Genomic DNA, 16,203 nt, shown 5'->3' with positions numbered 1-16,203 from the left:
CTGCAAAATTGTCGTGGTTTGGATCTGCTAACGGTGAAGGAAGGAGGGCTTTGCCTGTTCCTTGGTGAAGAGTGCTGTTTCTATGTCAACCACTCTGGCATTGTACAAGATAAAATCAAAACCTACAAGAAGATCTGGAAAGTCGCAGGAACGAGCTCCACTCTAATTTCCTCTGGACTGGGTTACACGGGTGGCTCCCCTACCTCCTCCCACTTAGGGGACTGCTAATCACCATTATCTTTGTGTTCACCTTTGGGCCTTGCATAATCAATAAGCTTATCCATTTCCTAAAAAGCCAGGCTAAGTCTGTGCAACCCATGGTGGTCTGACAGCATTATACCGCCCTTCATAATGATGATTGGGAGCCCTATAGGATCATGGATCACTCGTATCAGGACACTGGGGTCTAAGTGTCTCTCCCTTAAGCCCTGCTCCTCCTGAGGGGTGCACCTGAAGTGCTAAGGTGGTAATCAATGATGGGTAAGATCCTCAGAGGAGGACAACCTAAGACAGGCACACCTTCGAGTAAGATAGACCCCCAAACTGCTAGGGTGATGTTCCATGACGGATAAGACCCTCCCAGGGGCAACCTAAGACAGACACACCCTTAATATAAAACAAAAAACGGGGAAATGTTGGGACTAATGACATGTTAACTAACTCAGGCTGACTCCTTACTTCCTGGCAGTGAGCAAGATCAAGGCCTCAAAGGTGGTTTCAAAAGTTAATAACAATAAATCGGACCACCATCAGGGATTGGTTAACAACAGTTCCGCGAACATGATCAGCTCGTGCTTGCCATATAGTCCTATGGGACTCTCGCCTGCGTCAACCCCCCCTTGCTGACCTTTAAGCTGATTGGTTCCCGCCTAGCCTTCACCCTACATAAAAGCTGTGTGACTTCCTCAATAAACGAGTTCCTGCTGTGACTGGTCTTTCTGACCAATCTGATTGTCCTCCACCTGGAGGGCTGGGTGCGGGCATTCAGTCGGCCCTACCTATCCCGGTCTGGCCTTGTTGGGGAGTGTCCCTTTCTCTTGTTGCTGGTCAAGAAGAGCAAGGGGGCTAAAGACCCCAAAAAATGATAAATGATACATTTTGTACATGAGCAGCAATTGAAGTCAGACCTCTCAATGAACTCATGTGATCCCAAGTTACCAATATAGATTTTCTTTTTCTGCAAAGATTTTTAATTCAGTAAACTCATTGCTACTCCATGTCCCTGGCCCTTGTCAGGGACCCTGGATGCATCCCAGCACACCTTCCTAAAAGCAAGTAATGGGAAAAGAGATATCTGCCTCTACTCTTTTAGTAACACAACTAAAATTTGCATAGTCAATAAAAATCACACATGAGGCTCTCACAAGACAAATACAGTGCTCTGAGAGTGATAATACTCCTTTAAATTAGTTTGACGTTTTATAAACAAATCTTATGTTGAATATATAGGCAAGGTTCAAAAAAAACCTATAATAAATCCTATGTGGGGGAAAATATTCATCTGAAATAGAACTCATTCTAATTTTTATATTCTATAGACATTGAAAATCCTCTTTAAAATTATAAGGCAAGGCACACTAGTAGTCCTCTAAAAAGCAAAAAACTTAATGCAAAATCTTATCAACTATAAAAAGTTGCCTCCTATCATAAAAGAAGCTCTCATAAAGAATTCAGACCTAGCTCTAGGTCAATACCTAAGTCTTCTAAATTCACATATACCATCAACTGGAGTGTGACAGACCCTATTTTGAATTTTAAATCTATACTCATTCTATGCCTAAAAATTATAAATGGTACCTAATGTCTGAATAGATATAAATAACCCATACTTACAATTGTTAAGAAAATAGCAAGATTTCTTTGAGTGTAATGGTACACTTTCAATGAAATTTTTCCAATAGTTAACACTCTCAGTATACTGAAAAAAAATATTCCTATCAAATTTATAACTTCCAGATATAAGCAAATAACCAATTTTCTACAGCTTTAAAATACAGTAAAATAAAATTTGACAAAAAAGTTCATCCAAAATTATTTACTATTCCTTCTATAAAGAAGAAAAAGAAATGCTTAAACTAAGAAATAAAATATAATACCGTATTAAACATTTACATAATATTACCTAAGAGTTGGAAGAAAAGTTAACTTGTAGATAGCCCTACAAATATCTCAAAATGTTTCTATTACATGCTATTGAGAAAGAGGAAAAATATACTTTGTGTTTCCCAAATTTTAAAAGTTTGAAATTAGACTTCAGAAATATCATTTAACAGTTATCCCATAATACAGAGTCCATGCTAAATCCTACTAACCTTATGGGCAGACAAGCTTATGTAGAATTTCTCCCCCAGGGATGTATTTTAACAATAAAATGACAAGTTTTGGAGAAAATTTAAAAAGAAAAAAATGTAGAGGCACAATAAATAGCAACACTGAAAAGGTAGGTCTTAGCAAATCCATTGCAGCTTCCTCTCAGCCATAAATAGCCAACATCATGAACTTGTCAATCTCTCAGTGTCAAAGTTCCACAAACCAGCTAGCTACTGGGCTGTGTGCTTATCCCTCAGGATAGACTCCTACCCAAATGAAAAATTAAATCCCTACAGATATTTGGATAATATTAATGGATAATATTCAAACAGCATATTATACATGGAAAACACTACTTAAAATCTTTATTTTTGTTCATTCATATGAACCTCATAAAAATTCTATGAGACGAGGTTAATCGTAAATCTATTCTATAGATGAGTAGACTAAGGTATTGAGTGATTAAGCAACTTGCACAAATTCACTCAGCTTCTAGGTAGCAGGGGGAGAATTTAACCTAGGCAATCTGACTTCAAGACTCATGCCCTTAACCAATATATCAGTGTAGGGTATCTTTCGTGATTTTGCCTTGCCATCCCTGGCCTCCTAACCCTGTCCCCATGAGAAACTTCTGGTACCATATCCTATGTCTCTACCTTGTCATTTCCATTTTGTTTTGTTCTACTGGCAAACCTCTCTATTCACAATCCATTATGACTAGGGTAATACCCATACATGCATACAGCTGAGGAATAGTGAAAAACTAAGAGATGGCACTATTATAGCATACAAGATCTTAGACTCCCACAAAATGTATTAGAAGTCTAAAAGAGTTCAGCAGGGTAGAAGGACAGAAGGTCAATATGCAAAACTCAGTTGCATTCTGATACACTAGCAGTAAGCAGTTTAAACATGAAATCTAGATATAATTCTCTTGAGCATCAAATAGAATAAAATATTTAAGACTAAATTAGCCAAGAAACTATAAGACTTATACACGAAAAGCTAAAATTTTCATTAAAAAACATTGAATACATTAAAAATAGCATATTTAGTCTTCATAGATTAGGAGATATAATATTGTTAAGATAGAAATACTCCCCAAGTAAGGGGATGGGTAGGGTAGGTGGGGAGGGGGCAGGACAGTAGATTGTGAGACAGACATTGTTACCCTATATACATGTATGAAAAGAATCTTTTTTAAAAAAAAAATTATCACTGTCAAAAAGTAATGAAAATAAATAAATGTTTTTAAAAAAATATTTCCCAATTGACTTACAGAATTAATATGATCTCTATCAAGATAACACTTGATTTTTTTCAGAAACTGAAACCTGATCCCAAAGTTCATATGTAATTAGGAGAGATCCAGGACAGACAAAACAATTTGAAAAATAGTTGGAGAATTCACATTTCTTAATTTTATAATTTACTACAAAGTTATAATAATCAAGCAGTGTAGTACTAGCTCAAACACACACACACACACACACACACACACACACACACACACAAACACATATATGGGAATAGAATGGAAAGAATGGAATGGAATGGAATCCAGAATAGAAAAATATACCCTTGCTGTTATAATTAATTGATTTTTGACAAGCATTTCAGTCAGGAAAGATCAGCAATTCTGAAGACTTTTGTACATCATAATGCCTATCATTAACAACACTGTATATTGAGCACTTATAAATGTATTGAGGGTAGATCTCATGTTAAGCATTCCTACCACACACAAAAGAGGGGGGAAAAGAAGAAACTTTTAGAACTGATAGATACATCTACTACCTTGATTGTTGTAATGGTTTAAGAGTGTATGTATATGTCCGAACTCATCAAATTAAGTACACTCAATATGTATAGATTCATGTGTATCAATTATCCTTCAAAAAATCCATTTTAAAAATCACAAGATACAAATAATAACGAGTGATGGTGAGGATGTGGAGAAATTAGAATCCTCATCTATTGTTGGTAGCAATGTAAAATGGTATGGCTACTTTAGGAAATAGTTTGGAGTACTCAAAAAGTTAAGCATAGAATTACCTTATAACCCAGCAGTTCCACTCCTAGATGGATACCCACAAGAACTGATAACACAATGTTCATCAAAAACCTGTACATGAATAGCAGCATTATTTATAATAACCCTTTAGTGGGAAAAAACCTAATGCTCATCGGTTAGTAAATGAATAAATGAAATGTTGCCTATCTATAGAAGGAATGATCATTTGACCATAAAAAGGAATGAAGTACTGATAATGCTAAATATGAATGAGCCTTAAAAATTTATGCTAAGTCCAAAAGTCAGACACAGAAGGCCAAGTATTATGTTATTTTGTTTTTAAGAAATTCCACAATTGTCAAATCCATGTACACCATAGGTGAGTAATTGCTAGGGACTGGGGTGATGGGCAATGGGGAATGATTGCCATGGTATGGGATTTCTTTTCAGGGTGATGTAAATGTTCTGGAATCACATGGTGATGTCACGCAACTTTGTGACTATACTAAAGGCCACTGAATAATACGCATGAAAAATTTAGACATAAACATAAAAAATAAAAATAAGCTTTAACCTCAACAGCATGCTGTCAGTTAGGATTTAGGAAGATCTAGGAAACTATACGTAGTGGTAGTGAAGCCAGAATTGGGGACAGGCAGTTAGTGTAGAAATACGGGATCGGGTCAAATCAAGGAAATAAAGCCACAAAACCATCTGCCTCTGGAAGTTGGAGAATGGAATGTCAAGGATCTCCGAAGCCCATGGATTACCAAATTTACCTGCCTTTATCAAGGACTACAAGCATGGAACTGCTAATTAATGCCCCCTGGGCCCTTGCCTGGCTGAATCACCTTGGCCCTCCCCCTGACCATCACTTCTCACTTAATGCAAAACCAGGCCTAGTCATGTAGGCAGGAAGGAGAGATAAGGGGGGAAAGAACTGGAGAAAAAAAGAGACTTTAACCTATAAAAGATGTAGGGTGCGCTCACTTCTTGGAACTTTAGAACATCAGCCATGGCCCCCTTCTTCCTGCCGGGAGAAGTCTGTTTTATTACCTTTAAATAAAACCTGTTTAATATGCTTGCCTTGGCGTGCTTCTCTAGTGTTCAGTCTTCAACATTAGAAGGAGCAGAACTGGTCACTGTTAACGGCGGTATCAGTAGTAGAGTGTTTGAATTTGTTAAACACTTCTGTGAGCCTCACAAAAACTCTGTGAGAGATATTTTTCCCAAGAAGACTGGCAGGGAAAATAGCATGTACAGAAAAAAAAAAAAAAAAAAATGGGTCCAAATAGTCTCAGAGGCCTCTGTCATGAGAAGGGAATCCAAATATTTGAATGGGATGTCTCCTTCCTGCCTCAAGTACTGGACTGCAGTGAACCACTCTTCTCTGTATGGCATTTAGGAATGTAAGTTTTGCTTTTCAATTCAGAATTCTACTCATTCAGGAGATAATTTTTTTATTGCCTTTAGGAGAAGTTTTTCTTAAAATCTAACATATTATTGAATCATTGTTTTCAGTGTTACCTGAATATGAAAGAGAAATAAATGGAATTCTAAAAGCACAAAATAGTGATAATTCATTTAACAACATGTTTTGCCTATGGAAACATTTTAGTTCTCTCTTTTAAACAGGATTATCTGACTTAATACAGTTATGGAGGATGCATCAGAACAACCTACTTTCTTACATGTTCCTTATTAGTTCTTAGACTTACTCATACTTTTTAAATTTAGAGAACTTTTCCATAAAAAACACAAAAAGAGGATAGTAAAACAAGCTTCTGCTCCTGTTCCATAGTAACTCAGTTTCTCACACTCAATACAAAAATGTTTTCAAATAACGTCTTGAGAGCAAAATAATTTTTCAGTTTCAGCCTAGATCTAAGAAATCCAAATAGGTATTATGCTGTGTTGCTAAGGGAATAATGGTAGGGGAAAAGTCTGTGTGTGTTTAATATTGGTGCATTTAGTTCTTAAATATTTTTGATCTGCAAGTGGTTGAACGTGTAGATGTAGAACCTGTGGATATGGAGGGCTGACTCTTCAAAATATCTGTGAAAGAATTTTCTTAAAGAGGTGACTGATAGGGGAAAAAAAAGATATTTTTCTTTTCATTTACATTAAGTATATATGATTTTCCCTGCTAGCAGAGCCATTAAGAAGCTATTAACATTCTCTTGGGTAGCCAAATGGATCATGGTGCTGGCAAAAGAGTCCTGACGCCATGATTTTGAAAATAATGTTGTTTTTTACTGGAAAGCTAAATGCATTTGGATATGCTACTTCATCTTTAGAACTGTTTACCTGATACCTCCCCACCACTGCTGTGGCAAAAAGTAAATCAAACTTTTTTAAGCTTCAAATTCTTTTCTTTAGTAGTGTCATAGATCAATACAAATATTTTCATGTCCAGTTTGGCTAATTATAAATAGGGAAGATGGGCTCCTGTGGTTATATATTGGCCTAGGTTATACTTTGAAATTAAGTAGAAGATTCAAATATTTATTTATAGTCACCCTTCCTAGAATCCACTATGACTGGTGGAAATACCAGGTCTGAGCCCTGCCAAAATTGAAATGCAAACCACTACCTAAACCCTTGAAGAATGCTTTATGTAAAACATTTTTAGTGTTATAATTTAAAAACTTTTAGAAGAATTATCCCAGATTTTCAGAATCTGAGTTTTCTCAATTTTTACATTAAAAAGTTCTCATGAGTGGATTTAATGTTCGCGTTTCCATCACATTTTAAATAAGAAGAATGTAATTTCCAGCAGTACTGTGCATATGAAAATTAATTTAGTGAAAATTATATTGCTCAGATGCTATTGTATGGCACCTCCCTAATAAGATAGTAATGCAATCACTATATTTATCCAGAAGATTAAGAAATTGCAGACATCCTTTAGAGATGTCCTTCATGCCAGGGTGGGCATCAGTGAATCCAGAAAATTGAACACACCTAAGAAAGAAAAGCAAATCATCCCTACAGAAGCTACAATGTTATTTAAATGATTAGGATTTGTGTTAGACAAAGATGTCAAATTGAAAATCAGTAGTCTAGAACAAAAGCCAAAGAAATTCTAAATGCATATAAGGTCAAAGCCCTTTAGCAAACATTTCATTTTATGTGTAATGAATTTAAGTAAAGGAAGTTAAGTGATTTATTCAAGGTTACTAGACTACTTTATGACTAAACAGGTTATTTAAATAAATAAATCAACTGAGTTCAACAAAACAACACCATAAATCCCACGTTTTTAGTGATGTAGTGTATATACATTAATAGCTATGATTATTTAAATTTTTCTTCGTCATATTTTTTTATTTTTCCATTCTCGATTAAAATGTATACATTTTTAAAATATACTTCAGTGCAGTAAAAACTATATTTAATATCAGAGGAATACTCTTCCATTCCCCTCTTAGGCTTCACTTAGTTTGGAAAAGTGTCTGATGAGCACAATAAAAATTCAGTGAATGAAAAAATGCAATATTTCAAGAAATCAAATCTTCAAGATTCTGATTATAAGCTATTTTCCATAGCTTGAATGGAATGCAAGAGATTCAGTTCCACATAATTATTTTTGTTGGTTTAATATGAGAATATTGTCACAACAGGACGATTCTCTATTTTAAGCCTTTTCTAAAATCACAATTTTATATGATGTGGTATTAAAAGACTACACGATTTGAAACCCACTATAAATGTACCACAGGGGACTCTCAATGAGGTGGAAAACATTTTTTTTCAAGTCTGCTCAAATTATAACCAATTTAAAAAGTTTTCACTAACAAGGTACACAATATATCAAAGTTACATCTTCTCTGCACTCCCTGGAAGCCATGCTGTGTAAAATAGAATTTGGACTTTGAACTTAATTTATCTCTATTTTTTCTTGTATTGGATTATAGTATATGCAGAGTTTCCATCAAGTAAATAGTATTTCTTTAAGTAGCAAGGTACTTTTTTACTGAAATTTCTGTTTTTGCTAAACTATTCTATATATTATATATATTTTATTCAGCAGGAGGACATAAACCTCTTCTACTAAAAACGAACTTAATATGATGATTTCTAAACCTCAAGATCTTTCTATAGAATTAAAAAGAAAAAAAATTTGAAAGACCCAAACATTTGCTGAGATATGTCAAATTACCAAGGTAGTATGTTCTCTAATATGTATGTTTGTGTATGACATATAAATATATATTTACGTATGCTTGATATATATTCTAATACATACGTATATTTGATGAGGATATTTATGTTTCACAGGCATAATAGATTTTGGAATTTCTGTCACTGAAAAACCAACAATGACACAAATTCCACAGGCATTTCCATTTTGAATCATTAGACTCATCAGACATGTCTCAGAAAACAAGCTCATCCTCTCTTTCTTGGTAGCAAACTCCTTGGAGGATTCCCTGAAAGGCCAAGTATCTTTCATACTAGAAGCTGGTAGCATGTCCCTGAAGACCTCAAACAAACATTGCCAACTTTAAGCTGATGGCTACTGATACTGTCAAATGGTTTGCAAATGCTACAGTTCTGCCTCTAGGTGAGTAGTATAATAATGGTATTAAGAAGTGTTAAGGATGTGAGTCAGGAAGCATACCAGGAAAAAAAAAAATTCATTTCAGATCTTAAGAAGTAAAATATTTAGGATTTTATCCTGTTTTTACATAATTGGTTCTGATATAAAATCTCAAGATGAGTTAAGATCAACTGCCTCTCAGTATCTGGGTTGTTATAAATTGCATTTCATATTCCTTTCTCTTTCTTTTAAAAGAACACCTAACTTATCTCACAGTTTGCACATGTGTATTCTTATGCAATGTACAAAATCTTGCCAATTATTTTACTTTTTAAGAAATTAATATTCCTTTATTTGTTTAGAAGTGACTTGATGACTGAGGCATAAATACATTGTAGTCTATAATAATTATCAGTTTGAAAAAGCAATACTGTTGTGGAGTTTTAAGGAAAATTCTTTTCCTGAAGGGAAATAATATTACAAATTAAGATATTCCAGAGTCTGACTTACAATATTTGAAAAATTACTCAGAACATATTAGGAGACATAATGAAGACATATTAACACATCAACTTTTGACTGATTCAATTGCCCTAACCAATTACACAAATTCTCCAGTGTTTCTAGGTAAGATCCAGAACTGAGGAAAAGTGGAGAATGACAAGCCAAGCTACATTTCATTGATTTCATATCACTTTTCAGAATGTGTTAAATATTACAACAAGGAACAATGTTAATGGACTTTCATGTAGCAATTATCTTATTTCCTTTCAAGGACATCATGCAAAATTTACTAGAAGTTAAAATTGTAAGAGCTATTAATAGGGGAAGGGTTTCCATGAACACAAGTTTCTAAATGACCAAAGACAAGGATTATGATCTTGCCACAGAAACGTCAATAAAATAGAAAATGATGTGGAAGTTGGTTAGAGAATGTCTTTTCGTTGTTATAATTTGCTTTTATTTTGAAAGCTTTCCAACTGATAAGTTCAAAGAACAAGATAATGAACTTCATATACTATTCTTGACAAGTTGTTAACATCTCTGGACAGCCCCATGTCCCATTTCTCTGCCCCTCTGTCCATTCTCTCTCTTAATCTCTCTCCATATATATCACATATATGCACATAATACATGTATGTATATATACATCTACTCATGTTTAAACATACACACACATATTTCTGTCTCTGACACACACACACACACACACACACACACACACACACAGAATTTCATGGTTAGAAAATTTGTTTTTGCCGTAGATCTTGGAAACCTCAGCATGTGATATTTTTGCTTTCTTTATTAAGTGGAGATATTTCAACTTTTCACGAAAGGAAGCACTTTCTTCTCTTTGGCATATTTGAATCACCAGCATCACACTCTGCATATGCAGATTTTTTAATCTGTTGACAATCCAAGTTTGAAAAATGATATTTGATTACAGTTTTAATTTATATTTCTATCTTTTGGAATAAATTTGAGTGGATCTTTATTTTTGTTAAAGAACTTTTTCTGTTAGCTGAAGTCTGTTTTATTTTTCATTAGTTTTTGAAAATTTGTAGATTTTTCTAAATTTTTAAGAGATCTTTATAAATGGAAATATGAAATATTTATAATCAAGTTTTTCTCCCGTCTTTTTCACTTTTTCATATTTTTTCTATGAGTTTTCTTTTATTTTTAACTTTTTTAATAATAGTTTTATATTTACAAAAAAATTCATGAAGATGGTACAGAAGTTTTCCTTATATCTGACACCCAGTTTTCCTTATTATGATTATCTTACATTAGTATGTTATTTTGTGACAATTGATGAAGTAATACTGAAACATTCTGTTAGCTAAATCCCATACTGTATTCAGTTTCTATTTCTAGTTTTTACCTAACATACTCCTTCTACTTGTGTGCCCCATCAGGATGCACATTTAGCTGTCATAGTCTTCTTGGCTATTATTAGATTGTTTTCCAGACTTCTCCTTGTTTTTGATAATCTTGACAGTTTTTCAGAGTACTAGTCATATTTTCATTTAGGATTTGTCTGATATTATTTCCATGATTAGATTGAGGCTTTGACTTTTAGGGAGAAAGAACAGAAGCAAATACCACTCTTGTATATCATCGTATACAGGGTACATTATCAGTATGACTTGTCCCTATAAATGTCAACCCTGAACACTGGCTGAAGAAGCATTGACCACATATTTCCACAGGAAAGTTATCCTCCTCTTCCCTTTCTTACCATTCTTATCAGAAACAGGTTATTATGTGTATCCCACACTTCAGGAGTAGAGAGTAATGCTTCATCTCCTTGAAATCAAAGTAACTATGTAAACTGGCTTGGGTGTTTTTACTTTATACTTTGAAATAAACTCCAAAACCACTTTATTTTGGTGCCCAGATTGTTCTACATGTGGTCATTGTGAGAGCTTTTGTTTGGTTCCTGTGCCTTTTTAACTCCTTCCCATAACACATTTTATGATTTCCTGAGTATTCCTTGCTTTCTGGAGCAACAAGTTGCTTTAGATTCATTGGGTATATCCCAAGCTCCAACTCTACAATTAGCCATTTCTACAAAGAGCCCTGGCTCTTTTTTATTGAAAATTAAATTAGGAGTCAAGATCTGGATGCAGACTATGTTCTCTGCTACTAGAATGCCATTCTTTCCTAAGTACTCTCAGATAAAAAGACAAACAAATCCCCTTAAATAAGCATATTGATAAATCTTTCTACACATATCCATTTCTTATGTCTTAAGGTAAACATGAGTTCATACTTATGCCTTCAGTTCAAATACATTATCATCTGGATCAATCTAGACTTTTTGTTCTTACATAGCTGTTTCCTCTCATACCAACAATAGAGAAACCTGGCTCCCATGACCTATTGAAGTAATTTTTCAATTTGTGTGCATACATAGTAGTTTCAGAATTGTTAACCCACATCCCTGTATGACAGAACTCTATCAACTCAAGTACAATGCTTATAAACAGCTCTTTTTGACATTAGGCTTATAGTTTCTATTCATTCCCAAAGTTGCTTAGGTCAGCATTCTTTGTTCCCACCCATTTCAGTGAGGTTGTTTAAAGCATTTGCAATGCAGTTAGACTCTTGTGTTCTATTTTACTTTGCATCCTGGATCCTCTGACATGCTAAATCATTTTTAATTCACATACATTAAGATTCACTTTGTGTACTCTAAAGTTCTATGCATTTTGGCAACTGCATAATACCAGGTATGTAACATTATAATACAATAGAAATAGGCTTGCTTTTTTGACCTAAATAAAATTCAATTTCATCTTTCATTTAACTTTGAAGCTGTTCCATTCTTTTGTGTATGTGTGTGTCCACTTTTTTAAAATATTCTATTTAGTTATGAAACAATACCAGGATACACCTTGACATAAGCAAAAGAGCATGGAATAGTAAAACATCCCTTGTACTTCATCTATCCAACCCTCTTCTCCCCCAGCCCACTGGCACCACTAATCTGTTTAGTGTATTCATAATATTTAGTACGTATATAATTTTTACCATATAAATTGAGTCATACAATATATAACTTTTCAGGCTAGCTTCTTTCACATAGCAATATGTACTTTATTTATTTTGGGGGGGTATCAGGGATCAGGGATTGAACTCAGGGGCATGTGACCACTGAGCCACATCCTCAGCCCTATTTTGAATTTTATTTAGAGACAAGGTCTCACTGAGTTACTTAGCCCCTCGATTTTGCTAAGGCTGGCTTTAAATTTGAAATCCTCCTGCCTCGGCTTCCCAAGCTGTTGGGATTACAGGTGTGTGCCACCACACCCAGCTTCACTTAGCAATGTGTACTTAAGTTTTCCCTATGTCTTTTCATGGCTTGATAGCATTCCTTTTTATTACTGAATACTATTTCTTTGTATAATATTCCATGATATTAATAACCCTAGTTTGTTTACCTGTTCACCTATTGTAGGACATCTTGGTCACTTCATGTATTTGACAATTAGTAATAAAGCTACTATACACATTTGCATGCAGTTTCTACATGGGGTGTGGACCCAAGTTATCAGATTAGTTGGATAAATATCTAGGAGCACATTGCTAGATTGTATGGTAACATTATGCTTAGCTTTATAGGAAACTGCCAAATCATCTCCTAATGTGGCTGAATCATATTGCATTCTCACCAGCAATAAATGAGAAGTTCAGGGGCTATATAGCCTCATCAACTATCAGTGTTGTCAGTTTGTTTCACTATACCCACTCTAATAGATGTGTAATGATATCTTTTTTGTTTGTTCATTTGTTTGTTTTGTTTTGTTTTATTTTTACAGACTGCATTTTGACTCATTGTACACATTTAGGGTACATCATTGCGTTTCTATGGTTGTGCACGATGTAGATTCCATAACATTTGTGTAATCATACATGTACATAGGGCAATGATGTCTGTCTCATTCCACCATTTTTCATACCCCGCTCATTTCCCTCTATGTAATCTAAAGTTCTTATGGTTATTTTAATTTGTAGTTCTTGAATGACATATGACACTGAGCATCTCATATGAAATTTCATTTGTAAATTTTTAATATTTTTTGTATATATAGTACACAAGATTTTTAATCAAATATGTGTTTCTCAAATATTTTCTCTAAGCCTATGATTTGCAGTTTTCATCTCTTAATGGTGGGTTGGTTTGTTTATTTCAGATCATAAGTTTTTCATTTAAAAAGTCCAAGTGTAGGTAGAACTCAGTCTATGTTATCAAATTTTTGTTGAAAAGTCAGCATTTTGATTTATTTATTGTATTAATAAGATTGTTCCCTATTGTCTACCTCATTGGGCTTCTATATTTATTATTTTCCTTTCATTTTCTAGCTATTTGAGTTGAAGATATATCTTATATATTCCATTCTTTCGTTTTTGATTAATATAAGAAGTTAGGACTGAGAATTTTCCTCTGACTGTTATTTTATATGGTATCCAAAAGATTTTAATGAAGTTTTCTGTATCGCTTTTGTCAGAAATTTTGAAAATTCAATTTTTATTTCCCTTTTACCTAAATTCAAGAGGGTCTTTACATTTTCAAATTAAGGAGACTATTGTTTTTTATTTTATCATTAATTCCTAATATATTGCATTATGATATGAGAATGTTATTTTCACTTTTTCTGATTTATAGAACATATTGTGGTCAATTTTTGTAAATGTTCCATGTGCTCTTAAGAAGTTTGATGCAGGGTTTTCAAGATGGCGGACTAGAAGGTGGCTGCATTTCATGTTGCTCCAGGACTCAAGATTCAAAAGAGGAGATAGTGAGTGACTTGGGACCAACTCAAAGCCACAGGGTGAGTTTCTTCCATTGGGGAGGCGTCCCGGATGGGGCGGTAGCCCCGGAACGCAGGGAACTTTGTGAAGTAGAGTGACTCGGTGAGACGCCCCTCCCCCCGCTGGAGCGGTAAACACGGACAGCGAAGCGGAGCGAAAAAACGGAGCGAAAAAACGGCGGAGCGAAGGTTCCAGGACTGCGGGCAGCTTCTCTAAGGAGGGGCAACCTAAGGAGACTCGTCTGTGAAGGGTGAGGCTCCCAGGCCCAGGAGGTAGGTCCGGGCCCCTGGGAACGTTGCCTGGGAAGGCTGCCCTGCCCAGGCGGTAGTTGTGGACTGAGGGGAACCTCTAGGAGGGGAACTGACCAGCGAGACCTCCCCACCGGGTAAGTCTTCCCCGCCAGGTGAGGTTTTCCCACAAGGATGGTAAAACCAGAGACACAGGCCCAAACAGGCCTTGCCTCAGCCCGCAGTCTAGTTCCCCTTTGGATGACCATTGGTCAACAAGTAGAGGCACCTCTGCTCACTAGCAGGGAATATACCCCACCTGAAGACCACCACCCCTAGAGAGGCAGCTTCCAAGGGGAACACCGCAGTATCAACTTCCTCTAAGACTTCAGGCTATTGAAGGATAAGAGGGGATACACTAGCAATCTTCAGGGACATTATAAGTCAATAGAGGAAATCTGCAACATCTCTGCAGTCCACTGATACCTGAACGACATGAGAAAACAAGGGAAGAAAATGCCTCAAACAAATCTGGATGGTACATCAATAAAATACAATGACAGCATGGCAGAAGAAATATCAGAAAGGGAGTTCAGAATGTACATAATCAACATGATAAGGGAAGCAAACAATGAAATGAAAGAGCAAATGCAGGCATTGAATGAACACACCAATCGACAGTTAAAAGAGCAAATACAGGAAGCAAAAGATCATTTCAATAAAGAGTTAGAGATATATCAATGTTCATTGCTGCTCAATTCACCATAGCCAGTTTGTGGAACCAACCTAGATGCCCTTCAGTTGATGAATGGATAAAGAAACTGTGGCATATATATACAATGGAATATTACTCCGCAATGAAGAATGATAAAATTATGGCATTTGTAGGCAAATGGACGAAATTGGAGAATATCATGCTAAGTGAGATAAGCCAATCTCAAAAAACTAAAGGACAAATGATCTCGCTGATAAGCGGATGAGAACATATAATGGGGGGTGGGAGGGGTTAGCATTAGGTTTAGGGTTAGGTTTAGGGTTAGGGATAAGGAGAGCTGTAAGAATGAAGGAAAGAAGGACTGTATAGAGGGAAAAGAGGGGTGGGAGGGGTGGGGGGGAAGGGAAAAAAATAAACATCATTGCCCTATGGGGGAAAAAAAAAAAAAAATCAAGTTAGTGTTCTCCAACCTAAAGTTGTAATGGTAAATTTAAACTTATCAAAATAAGGAATTTTATTGGGGATTTATTTATATCATTTAGAGTTCTGTAACTGGACCTGAATCTTCTACACTGGGATAAAAATGTAAATGTATTTCTAAAAGATAATGAGAGCCTGATCTCTTTAAAAGTTAATATCATGAAACAGGAAAACATTTTGCCACTTTACTACACAAAAGAAAAGTTAAAATCTCTCTCAGTTTTCTTTGGTTCATGTTTTAGATGTAATATCATATTGTGTTAGCTAATATTTAAATAGACTTGGGAAAAATATATGTAAACTTTATAAAGTAATATTTAAAAATATAAATGTCAGCTTCAGAACTAGGACTGCTTTACCTAAGATTTATAAACAGCCCTGCCTTTCCTGATATAAGGCTCGGCTTCCCACCTTACTACATGTTACAATGGCTCCAAAATAAGTCAGACTAAAGTTCACTTAAAGTTATATTCAAAAGTTTTGTTGTAAAATTACTGTAATCTCAAACAGGAGTCATATTACATAGCTCAGTCAAAATTTAAGATAGCTATTACACAACTAGATATGCTTTTACTGTTGTTAATTCCATTTTGTATTT

Source organism: Sciurus carolinensis, chromosome 8 (assembly GCF_902686445.1).
Source record: "Sciurus carolinensis chromosome 8, mSciCar1.2, whole genome shotgun sequence".
NCBI lineage: Eukaryota > Metazoa > Chordata > Mammalia > Rodentia > Sciuridae > Sciurus > Sciurus carolinensis.
Note: the sequence above shows the minus strand (reverse complement) of the source record.